Raw genomic sequence first — 13,717 nt, 5'->3', positions numbered from 1 at the left:
GACAATAGTAACTGTCCTTTCAGGACATGGTTCTAGTGCAATAGTGCCACACATGTTACAAGGATAAGGAACTATTTTCTCATTAGATGTAAGATCTACACATGATGAGACTAATGCTGGATACCATGGTCAGGCTGAGAACTATTGCTAGACAGATCATGGACACCAAGCGATTACCAACTACTGTTTGCTAAATGGACATAGTATTATAATGGCAACCAATGCTTTATGGTTACATCTATAAATTCCTCAACCATCATCTGACTACAGAATTATCAAACCTAAATTGAGCATGCATCATATAACTCTTCCTTCTAAGGCTCAGAAATGATCACAGAAGACGGAATGGGAGGTGAATAAAATCCAGAAGCTATGGATGCCTGCAAGAAAACAGTGCCTTTGGGACACACCAGGATAACTACATATTCATATGTGACAAAACCCATGGAAATGCAAGTTAGACCAAATCTCAGTATGGAGAGGATAGTTGGGCTTGTAATCCTACCCTAGCTGTGAAGTTATTTGCAGGTTTTTGATGCTGGAATCAAAATGTGGTTTTCTGTAAGAGCATACCCCAGGTATTTATAACCTGCTCTGTTCCATGAATACACATCCAAAAATATTTAAGCAGGAAAAACAATGGTTTTAATGAATTAAGAAAACACACAATATTGGTTTGGTAGGTGTTTTGTAGCAGTTTTCTCTGAAGTTAAAATGTTACATCCTAGTGGTAACCTTCTTAAGAAATAAGTTGTAAAAGGGAGAGTGAAACAATGATATATTTTATAATGGGATTTTATAAGGAGATGAAACAACAGATTGTTCTAGAGGCAGGTGAATCATTCCATACTTGCAGAGAAGCTCCATTCCAATAGGAAGTAAACAACTCAAAATGGCTTCCATAAGGTCCATGCAGTGATCACATACTCTAGAACTTTCTGTCCTCAATAGTGTTTAAGCAGGAAAGTCTTTCTAATTCAAGCCAAGTTGAAAAGAGAATCTCAGAAAAGAACAGTCCCTTGGAAGAGGTAGAGTTCAGCCAAACAGGCTGAAAGAAACAGACATAATGGGCACCTAGAAAAAGTACAAACCAGCTAAGCTGCCTAGAAAAGACTTGGATCAACTGAGTAACTACAAAAGAACACTACCCTGCTGAGTAGTATGTTATGCTGTGTGATTCAGGTTTATCATCATCATCAATCATCATCAATCATCATCATCATCATCATCATCATCATCATCATCATCATTACTTAATCTTTTTCATAGTCCAGTCATTATCCCCATCCTGGTCCACCCTCTGACTGTTCCTCATCCCATACCTCCTCCCCTGTCGCCAAGCAGATGCCATACTCTCCTACCCCCTACCCCACTCTGGGTCCTTAAGTCTCTCAAAGGTTAGGTGCTTCTTCTCTTAGTGAGGCTAGACCAGATAGTCCTCTGCTGTATATGTGTCAGGAGCCTCATATGCTGCCCGGTTGGTGATTCAGTGTCTGAGAGATCTTGGGGGTCCAGGTTATTTGGGACTGCTGGTCTTCCTATGGGGTAGCACTCTAAAAAAATAAGTTTCTAGATTTTGTGAATGGTCACAGGTATACTAGAATGATTGATGCTGATGCTGCTTTCTTTGAGTCACATCTGTTCCTGTGATCCCTTGCCCTTATCCTTATAAACATCCCAACAAAACTGGCTGACCAAGTCGGAAGATAATGTCATCTGCACTTGGTTCTAGCACCAGTTTTCAGTCTGGGATGAGATCTTTATAAGATCTCTCCAGGTCTATAGTCTCACATTAGGAAAGTGAAAGTAAATCTGAGACAGAGTGAGGCAAGTGAGGTAAATAAAAAACAAGCATGTAATGAGGTCTCGATAAACTAATAAAAAGTTATACTAACAAAGTACAAAAAAAGACAGTAGATATCCAGTACCCTCAAAATTAAAACAAAAGTTCCATAACTTAGAGGGAAGAGGACCAAATAAAGAAATAAAAGAATAGCAGTGTTAAGAAAGAAGAGCAGAAGATAAAATAGGAAGAGAAGAGGTAGGTAGAAAATATTAGTTAAAAGAATGCCAACCTTCACCTAGTGAGTGTTAACACATTAGGTCTGAGTGAAAAAGAAAAAAGAAAAAAGAATGCCTACCAACCAGAACTCTCAGGGACTAAACCATTACCCAAAGACTCTGTATGGACAGACCCATGGATCCAGCTGCATATGTAGCAGAGGACGGCTTTGTTGGGCACCAATGGAAGGAGAAGCCCTTGCTCCTGCCAAGGCTGGACCCCAGGTGTAGGGAAATGTAATGGGTGTGGATGGGGAACATCCTTATAGAAGAAGAGGAGGATGGGATAGAGGGCTTATGTCTGGGAAAACACTAAAGGGAATAACATTTGAAATGTAAATAAAAATAAAATAAGAGAGAAAAATAAAGCTAATTGCTTTTCTACTTCTAATTCTGTAAACAAACAAACAAATAAACAAACAAAAATATCCACTTCCAGGTGACTTGCACCTTCTAGTGGCCAGGGAAATGGAATCGACCCAGAGAGCACACATGACAGCATTAATTGACTATTTTAGTGTCCCATGAAGCACACATTTCATAGTGTTTAACATACTTGATTGTTTTGTTGCTCATCAAAATGAAGTTTTGTGTATATGGAGAATTTTATGATATATCATTTTGGGGAATTAATGTAAAGAGAAAATTGGTCATCCTTTTTATTTCCTTATGTATCTGTGTTGGCAGTATGAACCCAAAGATTTCTATGATCTTCTTTTGGTATAATTCATGATTGCATGTATATCTATTTAAGCTAAAATGTCGCACTAGGATTTTTCTAGATGACTTCTCTGTCTTTACTGCATTGTCTTATTTTTTGAGCATATCCAAATTTACCAGCCCAAACTTTATGTCTCTTTCCTTTCATTTTCCTGTCTATACCAGGTAAAAACCATTTATCTCTGTATATCAAAGGTATTGGAACACTGAAATTTTTATCTAGATATTCATAATGCTATTAAATTGACTAAAACCTTTCAAGTGGGAAAATTCAAAACAAAATATTTCATTTTTTCAACATATCCAGTTTCTTTTCGGCTTTAGAAGTCTTGGAGCCCACATTAATAGCTTTAATTATTTGCATAAATCTCAAGTAGAGAAAAACATTGGCCAAATTTTAACAGGCTGATTGATTTTAAAACATTTAGTAAATGATACGAAATAAATTACAACAGACACAACCCTGTATCATTTATGTGGTTCTAGCTAAAATACTGTGTTAAAATATCAAAACTATGGAAAGAAAAAGAGATGAAAGGAACTGTCAGAGGCAAAGAGAAGAGTGAAGGCAGGAAAACTGTTGCTCTGATGGCCTTGAACAGACTGTGGAAGGTATGAAAACTTAAGAAATATTGTAGCTTAGAAACAAGGAACCTGTCGTGAGAAGAAAGCTCTAAAACTACAAAGAAAGCAGAAGCTCAAAGGTACCAAGAAGAGTAGAAACTGCCAGAGAATTTTGAAAACCCCTTATAGTCCCTAATTTGTATTAAATGTTCAATGACACCCTTCTGGCATGGATATACTAGCCATCCATCTCTCATTCTTTGTCAAACTATTTTCTCCAAGACTCTGATCATTAAGCTTTGTGTGTGTGTGTGTGTGTGTGTGTGTGTGTGTGTGTGTGTGTGTGTGTGCATGTATGTGTGTATGTGTGTGAGTGTGTGTGCACTCCATCACTGAAGTACTTATTGAACATCATTATATTACAGCTGTGGTGTACCTCTAGTGTACCTCTAGGTACTTGTTTTAAATTTTCTGTCATTTATTCAGTAGCAAATGTTGTAAGACATACGACTATGTTGAAATTAATAATCATTTTGATTAGAATATATATTGTGTGCTCATTAAGAGAGTAACAGCAATTACTTTGAATTTGGAAGTTTGTTTATTAAAAAACACAGGGTATTTATAATTACAATAAAACATTTATTAGGAAGATATCATTGAATAAAATTATCCATTAATTTGTTTTTATTTTTATCTTTGTTAAGTAATACATTCTTAAGACCTTTTAAAAAAAGCTTTAGAGAAAGCCAAAACACTTTGAAAATAACTTCACTTTCTGAAGTACAGATTGTCATGTGTATATGCCTTTCACAGTCAATCTTCCACCTACTGTGTGCATAACTAGGTGCATTTACTGTGTCTAATTTTTTCATCCATTTAGGATAGAAACATAATAAGAGTCCAAGGACAGCACTTCAAACTCAGGTTCTTGATCTATATGTGATAACTTTGAGATTAAATTTTGGCACATGTAGCTTATCTGTATCACAGTTTCCCAATGGGATCTGCTGTCCCATGGTTTTGTACCCAGTGTTGACAGGCAAGTTTCACACTTTTATAAAAACTTGTTTGCCATGTCTTATGTGACAGGTTGTAGTTGACACAGGCCACAGCTTTATCAAATCCTTTTGTGACTGTTAGTGCTAGTTCTTTGCTAATCAACAGAGCCTAGGAAGGAGATGCAAAAATAGTAACTCTGTGTCAGGTACAAGGATACTTTGTACCGAAAAAACTCTACAAAATGAGTTACTGGGTGTAATCACACAAATATGTTATTCATACAGTAGCACTTGGACTTATTTTATCATTAAAAGAAACACCACAGTTTTTAGTGTAAGGAATGCAGCTCAAGGTAGAATTCTTGCAGAGTAGGTGAAAGGCCTTGGGTTTAATTACCAATACCAGAAAAACTTTTATTTTGATGAGGATTTCTTTTTTGAGTCATGGTCTCATTCTATAGACCAAGCTGGCTTTTAACTCAGGAAAATCATTCTACATTCTTGATGGCTATAGTAGGTATGAGCCATTGCTCCTAACTATAAGATTTTTACATGCTAGAAAAATGTGTAAGTAAATAAAGATGTCCATTAAGAGTTTTATTTTAGTTTTGTGAGTTGGAACTACTGATAACCTTAACTATGATACAGAAGATGACCTCATTGCTCCACTTCTGTCATCCATACAGTTCAACTCTGACCTAAGTATGCATCTTCCTGTAAAAGTATCTGCATCCTTATTGTCTGTGCTTTCCCTTGTACTGTTCGAGAAACCACCAAGGTTTCCTTTAAAGGGTTATTATAGTTCTTGCTAAGATTTCCTCGTGAGAGAAATGTCCACATCTAGGCTTATTTACATATCTATAAAAATCAAGGAAAACCTTGAATAATTTCTCAGAATATATTGCTGTCTGTTGCAGGGCACCTCTTTCTAGAGTGGTGATGATTTTTCTCTTCACTACTGGCCCCAGTGTAGGTGCACCAACATTACCTTAGTCACATTCCTAGTTTTCAGTGGAATCGGATTAATTTCCTCTGGTGTACATTCCGCAAGCTTCAACCTAGTGATTTAATGTCTATGTGTAAACACACAGTGTTTCTCACTAAATATATTCTGTATATCACATACTGATGTGTATTCCAAGGATCAAAAATCATCTTGTATTGTGATTACCCAAATATTTTTACAGAAAACAATGAACAACTGCAAGCTTCAGGTAAATTAATCAATTTAGAGTAATTGATTCTGTCTTTTGTAACAGTGAAGACAACTAATATTTGATGAATATTATTAAAATATTACTGTGGTAGGAGACGATGGAGATCTGAGCCTTTGTATGCATGGACAGACTAAAGACAAGCAACTAAATGCAGGATTTTGGATAGGATCCTACAAGAGTGATGGGATGCTGGGGGAAAGAATGTGGCAAATTAACAGAGACCCAAATAACTTTATTAACTAGACATTACAATGGAATGAATTTTCTGTTACTGTTGTATGATTTGATGGACTTCTTTGCATTACATTTGATCTTTACTATTTATGCACATATATTTTACTTACTGAAAGGAAACTTTAATAACAACTTAACTTACTAAAACCCCCCATATCATATACTTTTGAAACAAAAGGATAAAATAAAGAAAACAAAGTTTTGTGGCTTCTCACCAGTCTATATCAAATTATTTTAGATTATTATTAATTTACATTTTTAAATAAATTTTAATTAAACTAGATATCACTTTTATTTTCTTTCCTTCATCTCTTGCCATATCTTTTCAACTCTAATAGCCTCTTTTGCTTTGATTAATGGTTGCATATATTTACACATATAGATGTACAAATTGATAACTATAACCTGCTGAGTACATTTTTGTTGTTTGTGTATACAGTTTCAAGAATGAATACTTTGTATTGAGTAACCAGTTAGAGGGTCCATCCCTGAAAGAGATTAAATCTCCCATTCCTAGTAGGTATTAGTTGCCTGTATGTCCTTGTCTTGGAGTAGGGCTTTCCTAGATTTTTCTCTTTCCCTTTGAGCATGTCTATCAATGCTGCCATTTTCAGGGCATCATTGGGTAGCCAATCTAGAAGAGATGGTATCATAGCAGACTTCCTGATATTCTTGCCTTTCCCAACCCTTTTCCTCCATATTCCTGATGTCATAGAGGGTCCTACAGAGGTATGAGCTAGAGTTAAGACTCCAGGATCCATTGATCTCTGCATTGTGACAGTGGTGATTGTCTGGGATGGCTTGCATTAGCTATAAAGAATAGCTCCTTTGATTAAGGGTGATAGTTGCATAGATAGTTATATCTGTGGGTATAAGGAGAACAGAATGTAGTCAGAAAATATGTCATTCAAAAGAGTTGCAGTAATACATTTTTTTTTCTGAGATCCATGACTTGATTTCCTCCAACCACTGGCAATGTTTGTAGTAGCATATATGATTTCTCACATGCAGAGTGTGATTTGTGGTTCAAGTTCAATTTTAAAACTATTGGTAACCACCAACATGTGAATGCCACTGATTACAGATGTCTTTTCATATTTACTTTTTCAGAAGGAAACTTGGCTTGCCCTAAGTGCATTTTCCACCGAGAGCCCAACAAGCTATTGGCAAAATTCATATGCTTATCTGCCCTAACATTTTATCTTCATGAAGTAACAACAGATATCCTGTTAGAAGAGTGGATTTTCTTCTGCCTTAAACATTCAAAATGGTTGTCAGTGTGAGCTTTTTTATTGACTCAAGGCAACAGTATGCTTAACCACAAAAAACCAAAACAAAGAAAACAAACCAAAAGCATTTCTTTTTAATTTATCAATTGAATTATTCCTGTTCTTTCTTCCAATCTAAAATAAAATGATACTGATTATTTGAAATATTAGCAATCAAAGGCCAGGAGATTCTATATATTCATATAGGTCACTGTGCTTTTGTATTGGATAGTTACTGTTTTTACATTTCAAATGTTATCCCTTTTGCTGGTTCCCCTTCCCACCTGCTTCTGTGAGGATGCTCCCCCTTCCACTAACCCACTCCCACAACCACCTTGGAAATCTCCTCCAGTGGGGAAGCAAACCTTCACAGGACCAAGATCTTCTATTGATGCCAAAAAATGCCATCGTATGCTACTTAAGCAGTTGCAGCCATGGGTTTCCCATGTATACTCTTTGTTTGGTGGTTTATTCCCTGGGAGCTCTGGTGGGGTCTCATTGGTTGATATTGTTATTCTTCCTATGGGGATGCAAACCCCTTCAGCTCCTTCAGTCCCTTCTCTAATTCCTCCATTGGAGTCCCCAGTCTGCTCAGTCTGCTGGTTATCTGCAAGCATCGTAATCTGTATCGGTAATGCTCTGGCAAAGCCTCTTAGGAGACATCCATATCAGGCTCCTGTCAGCAAGCACTTCTTGGTATTAGCAATAATGACTGGGTTTGTATTAGTGTCCTTAATACTGTATGGTCTGTTCCACAAAAAAAGAAAGAGAAGGAACATTACCCCATTCCTTTTTATGAAGCCACAATTACACCTATAATTAAACCACACAAAGACCCAACAAGGAAAGAGAATTTCAGTCCAATTTCCCTTATGAATATTGATGCAAAAATACTCAGTAAAATTCTCACAAACCAAATATAAGAACACATCAAAATGATCATCCATCATGATCAAGTAGGCTTCATCCCAGGGATGCAGGGATGGTTAAATATACAGAAATCCATCAATGTAATCCACTATATAAACACACTCAAAGAAAAAAACACATGTTCATCTCATTAGATGCTGAGAAAGCATTTGAAAAATTCAACACCCCCCATGATAAAAGTCTTGGTAAGGTCAAGGCCCATGCCTAAACATACTAAAAGCAATATACAGCAAACCAGCAGCCAACATCAAACTGAATGGGAAGAAACTTGAAGCAATCCCACTAAAATCAGGGACTAGACAAGGCTGCCCACTCTCTCCCTACTTATTCAATATAGTACTCAAAGACCTAGCCAGAGCAATTAGACAACAAAAGGAGGTCAAAGGGATACAAATGGGAAAGGAAGAAGTCAAGATATCACTATTTGTAGATAATATGATACTATATTTAAGTGACCCCAAAAGTTGCACCAGAGAACTACTAAGCCCGATAAAACACTTCAGCAATGTGGCTGAGTATAAAATTAACTCAAACAAATCCTTCTTCTACTCAAAGGATAAACAGGCTGAGAAAGAAATTAGGGAAATTACTCCCTTCACAATAGTCACAATCCAGCTTCTCTCAGCTTCTGACTGACTTGCTTGCCTGGCCTCATACTAACTCTGGCAATATGTTCTAATCTTCTGACTCCTCACTCTCTGGCTTATTCTGTCTCCACCTCTTTCTGACCTGTTCTTTCTACAATCTGTCTCCGTAAAACTGTACCAGTAAAACTGATACACACACACACACACACACACACACACACACACACACACACAACTATCCCCTTCTCCCTCCTTCCCTCCCTCCTTCCTCCCTCCCCCATGTGTGTATGGAGTGTGTGTGTGTGCATGTGTGTGTGTGTGTGTGTGTGATCCCTGCTCATAAGAAGCCTCTCTTTCCTGTACTATTCTCCTGTGAGTTGAGTCTATCTTAATCTTTGACTCATTCTGTGAAATCTGATTCATCACTTTGTCTGCCCCTCACTTAGATTCCACTTTCAATTCAAACATGGTTGCTTTCTTCTATAAACTAACCTTCCCTTCATTTTAGAGATAAAAGTGATATGCTATGGGTGTGCTTGTATTCTGGTCAGATCATATCAGACCATATATATCGTAAGAGAATTTTAGAGCAGCTAAGACTTAGTGGAAAACCTTGGGAAGATCAGTATGTGACCTGTCAGTTTCTGTTCATGTTGCCATATCTGTCATCTGCTGTCTTTTCAATGGTATCATTAACTTTACCCTCTGGAGCCATAAGCCCTTGTAAATTCTTCTGTCTTTAAGTTGGTCATTTTTCTTTTTCAAAACAATAAATAACTAAAATAATTAATGAAATTATATTGGAAATAATTGATATTTGACTGTAACTGCATTGGTTATGATATTTTGCATCAAAATATATGCCAGTTTAAACTTTTTCTATTGCAACAATAAAATAATTACAATGCAAAATGTTTATAACTAGTAGCATGGTTTTTCTGGGAAGGTGCCACAACCAAAGACCATGTGTGATCTGATTGAAATATAGACCCACCCATAGCACAAACCTTTAATTACCCCAAAAATGATGTCTAATTGAGGGGCAGACAACATGATGAATCAGAGAAAGATTTGGCAGACAGGAAAGAGAAGCTACTTAAGAGCATTGCATAGAAAGAGGGGACGTTCAATTTGATACTGTTAAGTTGAGTCCATGCAGTTCTGTTCAGCTCCATTCAGTTCTGTTTAGTTTGTTCTGCCAGTGCTGTTTAGTTCATGGAGATCAGAAGCAGTTTTTCCATGAAAACTTCAGCCAGAAGTCAAGAGACGCCAACTTGAATCAGTCTGTTAGAGTGGGGTTTAAGCCAGAACAGTTGAGTTCAGCCAGCCAGCCAGAGTTCTGAAAGAATGGGAAAGAGTAAGTTTATTTAGCAGTAAGCCTCTGAGATAACGATTACATGTGGTAAATAAAAGATACCTTTGCATATAACCGTATGGAAAAGTGGTATATATAAGAAATTTTCCTGCAAATGTTACTGATGCATAAGACTCCATCTGTGTGTGCTAACTGAGCATGAAGAAGACAAATACTGAGAAATTATTAGCTCAGATTAATCAATAGTGAAACACAAGGAGAGCATAGCTTGAGTTTAATTTGAGTGGCAGTTAGGATAATTCAGCTATGTTTGTTAAGTAAGTAAAACTTTTAGTAAACACTTTCTTGCATAAATGGAAAGATTAATTGCACCGTTGCCCAAATCTACTTCATATGCAGGGAGACTCATTTTTTTTCTTTTGCTAAAAGTACATTAATCATCACAGATGAGGACTGTGTAAGAGTGTAATTAGTAACTAGATAATGCTTATAATGTATTTTCTTCAACGCCATGGGGCTGAATTTTTTCCCCCGGATCCTGCCATGTGTGCATTTCATTATATAAAGGAAAAAGGTACAAACTACAACCATGATAAAAATTAGGTGGCAGGAGGTTAGTCATTAAAGAAACTCTTCAATGAATGGACTCTTCTAGATGTTTGCTATTCTTGTGAAACAAGTTAAAGAAAGTTAGAGCTAATATTCTGCCTTCTGTAATGAAACCTTAAGGGTCATAAATATAATCCATTTTATTGGAGATGTAAAGATATCATCTTTGCCAATAAATATGACTACCTCAGGGGTTACAGGCTGTAACTAGACTTATAAAAGTAAAACCTGAGCATGATTCCCACTGTGGAGTTTTATCTTAGCAGAAACCAGCCTCTTATTTTGCATTAGATAAGTGTTCTGTGAATAGGATTCATGATTTTCGTGCTTCCTGCTGTTGGATACTTGTAGTACACATTCAATTAAAAGCAATAGATGTGAATCATAATGTCATGACTTCTCTTGGGCTAAAACATGATACCAAAATCTGGGGAAAATAGGGAAACATTTAGATGCTTCTTCATTCAAACTTTAGTTTTGTATCCATTGCCAAAGTAACTAGCAGTGATTTCAGAGAACGGTAACTTCATGTAGACTTTCACTTACTGCCATACTTGAAGGACATCACAATTCAGAGCACACAAGTTCCCTCAGCCATATTGCATAGGCATTTACCAGTAATTCTGGAGAGTCATGAAATGGACTGTAACTTCTTCCCTAAGAATACAAACCTGGTCATTCCTAACTTTGCATCTGGAGAACGAATGTACAAGTAGTACATTTAATGTTTCCCTCCCTTAAATGTATGAAAGATTTAGAAGGAAGCAGAATACCATGAAATGATTACATTCGCTTTTAAATTTATGGTAATTTTAATGACCCATGTCTGTAATGCATTTTCTATTATACGGCATAGTTTTACAGTCATTGTTTCATTTTTTCCCTCACAGCTCTTTGCTAATGACAAGTAATACTAATTCAGTTTAATAGAATGTGGGACTCATAGAAAAAGTGATATAAGAGTTATAATCTCAATCTATTTTGGCTGATTTTTATTGAAATTTTCTTTCTTTATGTATTTGCTTTGCTTTTATGGTAGTCATGAAACATGCTTATCATGTCGATACCAGTTTCCAGGTAGTATTTAATTAGCCAGTGTTAAAAAGTGGTTTACCTGCCAGCTTGCCTACTATCTGTGTATATGTATAGTCAGCAGATATATGTGTATTTTGCGTTATGACAATATATACATCCCAATGGAGATCAGTATGATTCTTAAGTATTGAAATGAAATAAACAAATGTTTGCACTAGTTCTATTCAAACCCCATCTGGAGTATACAAAGGACAAAGCTTGAGGAAGGAAGGAAGGAAGGAAGGAAGGAAGGAAGGAAGGAAGGAAGGAAAGAAGGAAGGAAGGAAGGAAGGAAAGAAGGAAGGGAGGGAAGGAATTACACTGCATAGCTTCATTTAAATTCCATCAATATTAACTTATATAACTAGCTATGGGGTTTATTGCTGGCAAGAGGCACCATGGCCAAGGCAACTCTTGGGCAGGCTTACAGTCTCAGAGTTTTAGCCCATTATTATCATGGTGGGAAGTATGTCAGCATGCAAGCAGGCAATGCTAGAGGAGATTTCTACATCTTGATCAAGGGCATCCAGGTAGAGATTCAATGTGGTTTACACTGGTCAGATATCGAGTCTACAGATGACTTCAAAGGCCTGCCTCTCCAATGACACACTCTCTCTAAGGCCACACCACCTCTAATAAGGCCATATTTCCTAGAAGGGTTATTCCCTTGGCAAAGCATTTGAGCACATGAGTCTATGGAGACAAACCTATTCAAGCCATTACAATAACCAAAGCAAATTTATTATCTTTTTAAAAAAAATACTGAGCCCACATTTATTTTGTTATTTGACATTTCTATAAAAACTGTACTATTAAATCTGAAATGGGACGGTGTATGTAAGGGGCGAAAGATTATGTGCGATTTTCCCCTAAAATCACACTGTTTATAAATTAATATCTTACTAGTACTGGCATTTGAGCAGGTGACCCACAGGAAATCCTAAACCCCAATAAATTCTTTCTCCCATACATTACTTTTGTCCATGATGTTTTATCACAGCAAAAGAAAATTAGCTAATACGTGTACTATGGCTTTCTAATATATTTAAATTATCATCTTGTTCTTTAATCAATATTATTGTTCAGTAATATAAAGCTAAGACCCAATATACAAGCCAACAAAGACCTGAACAAAGTCACAATTCAATTGTAGATAACTATTTTTAAGGATTATATGTTACATTGTCTCGATCGCTAATGCTATCCTGACTGAAAGATGTGCTAGAGCAATGATGTGACAAACCTGTGGGAGTGACCAAGCAATGTCTGATTTGACATAAGGCCCCTTCCATGAGATGGAGCCCATATCCAACACTGTTTAAATGATAATGAGCCAGAGACTAGCCCAGGGAACCTACAGGAAAACTAAATGCTATATTTCTTTAAAAAACCATAGCAATAAAAATGACTCTTCCTGAGTGTCTGCTACACTCATAGCATAGTGCTTGGCAGTCATCAGAGAGCTGTCTTTCTCCTGCAGCACAATGGAACAAATATGAAGAAAAAAAAATCAGATACTAAACAGAAAGAGGGTGAGAGATCTTGAAACACTACATTTCTAAATGGTAGGCATTCATCAAATCTCTCTACTTACGGACCAGAGAACCCTATTAAAGAGGAGATGGAAAGAGTTCAAAAGCCAAAGAGAATGGAGAACACCAAAGGATTTAGCCCCCTTAAATCAACATGACCAAAGCTCATATGAACTCACAGAGACTAAGGTAGCCTGCATATGACCTGCACAGATTTGCACCAGGTCTTCACCACATGTATTATAGCTTCCAGTTACGTGCATTTATAGGATTCCAGAGCATCCAAATGAATGGATATCTGATTATTGGGTCCTCTCTTGGCTTTTTCTGATTGTTTGTTTGTTGTTTTATCAATTCTAATGTGTTAGTTTTGTTTTATCATTATGTAATACAAATCATGGTACTATTTTATATATTACTGTATATATTACTGTATCTTAGAAACCTGCTTGCCTGCTAAAGATAGAAAAGGGGGCAATGAATCTGTATGAGAGGGAAGTGGGGAGAAATTGAGGAGAGTAGAATGGGAAAAAGCATAATCAGGATATAGTAATATTAGAGAATTTTTAATAAAAGAAAAAAGATAGCACACATAAAATACCATC

The 13,717-nt window shown here is 36.5% G+C and overlaps 1 non-coding gene across 1 annotated transcript; it reads left to right on the top strand.

Annotated features, from left to right (window-relative positions):
* The first annotated feature begins 2,059 nt into the window (after positions 1 to 2,059).
* Positions 2,060 to 2,113, top strand: LOC148004678 (small nucleolar RNA SNORD56). The gene has a single exon (XR_015626221.1). It is a non-coding gene; the product is annotated as a small nucleolar RNA SNORD56 (small nucleolar RNA).
* Positions 2,114 to 13,717: the final 11,604 nt, after the last annotated feature.

This window comes from Rattus norvegicus, chromosome 7 (assembly GCF_021556685.1).
Source record: "Rattus norvegicus strain SHRSP/BbbUtx chromosome 7, alternate assembly SHRSP_T2T, whole genome shotgun sequence".
Classification (NCBI taxonomy): domain Eukaryota; kingdom Metazoa; phylum Chordata; class Mammalia; order Rodentia; family Muridae; genus Rattus; species Rattus norvegicus.
This window is presented reverse-complemented; position numbering and strand designations above follow the sequence as displayed.